The sequence below is a fragment of the Anomalospiza imberbis genome, chromosome 1, assembly GCF_031753505.1.
Source record: "Anomalospiza imberbis isolate Cuckoo-Finch-1a 21T00152 chromosome 1, ASM3175350v1, whole genome shotgun sequence".
NCBI lineage: Eukaryota > Metazoa > Chordata > Aves > Passeriformes > Viduidae > Anomalospiza > Anomalospiza imberbis.
In genome coordinates this window covers 46,362,850-46,365,021 of record NC_089681.1, presented here as the reverse complement: position 1 = coordinate 46,365,021, position 2,172 = coordinate 46,362,850, and positions in this window count along the sequence as shown.

Below are 2,172 nucleotides of genomic sequence, written 5' to 3'. Positions count from 1 at the left end.
GAGACATTAACACACAGCATCATTAATCCAGCCAAGTCCTTTCACTGAGTTAACTCATATCCATGCTGAAATCTGATATTTCAAAGTAGCAGTGTAATGCAAAAGCTCCTGATTTTTATTTTTTTTTCTGATGTTCTTATTTTTATTAACTGAGCTTCACCACTTTCAAAGTTACAGGTGGTATTTACTAGGGTTTACATTCGTGCTGTCAGTCAAACAAGTGTCACTATATATCACCGTGTGTTAAGAAAACATACTTTGTGATTGAAGAATGAAGTTGTGTTTGGACATGTATTTTACAAGTAACAAAATCCATTTAATTGACATAAAAAAACACGGCTGCTGCTAGTAACTTTTGGGTAGAGTCCTGCTCGTAGTCGTAAAAATAACTCCAAAGAGAACAAAGCGCTTCAGTCCGGAGGAATGGCTGTTTAGGTAGCCGTGTGGGTGCCATGCTTTCACATAATGATTGTGTTTATACATGACAGGAAGCATCTGTAATCCACAGCTGCGGGTGCTCCAGCCCAAAGTCCTGATAAAATCTACACCTATGCTTCTGCATGAATGAAAACAGACTTCTCGAGCAGACCAGAAAAGCAGCCTGCGTTCCTAAAGTTTTTAGCCCTCCGTGGTCACCGTCCGTCTTCTCCCTACTCTTCTGCAGACTAAGCTGTGTTCTGCCTACATCTCTAACAACTCTACTGTGCTCACTCCTACTACACTTTTTTGCTCAAATGCTGGCTTTCCCCCCTTGCTTTGTCCAATAGAAACATATTTGTATTGTCTTTTCTCCCTGTCTCTCCCCCTTGCACCCCTCCCCAGTGCAGAGAGGCACAAAAACCCCCCAGTGCTTGCATCCTTTTTATTTCCTACTTCAGTGCTCAGCACTGACTCTCAACAAAGTGAGAAGCACTCTTTCCCTGAAAGTTACCTTGTTTTAGGAAATACTCAGATGCAACACAACCAAGGCTTTGTTAAACCGCCTCAGACCAGTCTCATCTTTAAGTCCCCTTTATTTCCATTGCTGTGTCACACAGGAAAATCAAGCTGGAGCAGAGAGTATAAAATGACTTCTTAAAATATTTTTAGACTACTTCAGCTATCCTTTCTCACTCCCTCTGTGGAAGAAGTGTGCAACAGTTTAAGTTGGAACCGGGCAAAATGAAGTTACAGTTAAACAGGACGTGTAATGCTTTCTCAGAGATGACCTGTAACACAAGGTCTACTACATTTCACAGTCTGACCTGCACAAATAACAACCTGACTTTTCCAGGCATTAATGGAATCTGATTTCCGCAGTTCTGTTCCTTAATGGTAGAGCCCATCCTTTAAGAAATCACACTCCAGCTTCTAATTTATATATCCTGATTTTCTTTCCTGCTGCTGCGTGTGAATGTTCCAGCACAGAAGACAGCTAAATAGGAATTGTGTCAATATGATTATAAGATCTTTTTTATTTCTTTGTTTTTGAGAAGACTGGGCTAGAATAGTGGTAAAGGAAAACAACCGTCTTAAATTAATTAGTCATAATTTGAAAAATGCCCTTCCTTTTCCCAGTAATTAATTTCAGTTCAAGAATTCAAAAATCAGCTGCAGTGAAGTTTAATTCATGTCTGTAAGTGCACAAGAATGGAAAAACATGCAGCTTTTAATAGGCTTCTAGCAATACACAGAATTGCGTGTGTAAATTTCCAAAAAGCAAATTATAAAGGCTCACATAAAAAAGAAGCAAAAAACCCACCCCCTTAAATTAAGACTCTCTGTTTGTTACTGGTACAGGAGTGGTATAGTATATATACTATCAGATATCACTCACTTTCACTTGCTCCATTAAAATAGCATATACGAATTGGCAATATTAGGTACCTAATGAAAATGTTACGTGATGCAACTCAACAGCAATTTTATGATGGGAGCCTCTTTACAATGGATAAAATGGTTTCTGCATTTATGTTTTTCAAATTTTCTAACAATACAAAATCTTGCTACAGTAGATTAAACAGAAATACAGCAGTTTATGAAATATGACCTCCAAAAGACTAATTGCAGAAGAAATATTCATTCCCAGTCCAATAAATCCTTAATTTTAAATGTCAGCTGCAAAACATAAATCCCTTTAATAGATTTCAAACTGTGGTGACGAAGTTATAATTGTAGGGTCCAGCCCACTCA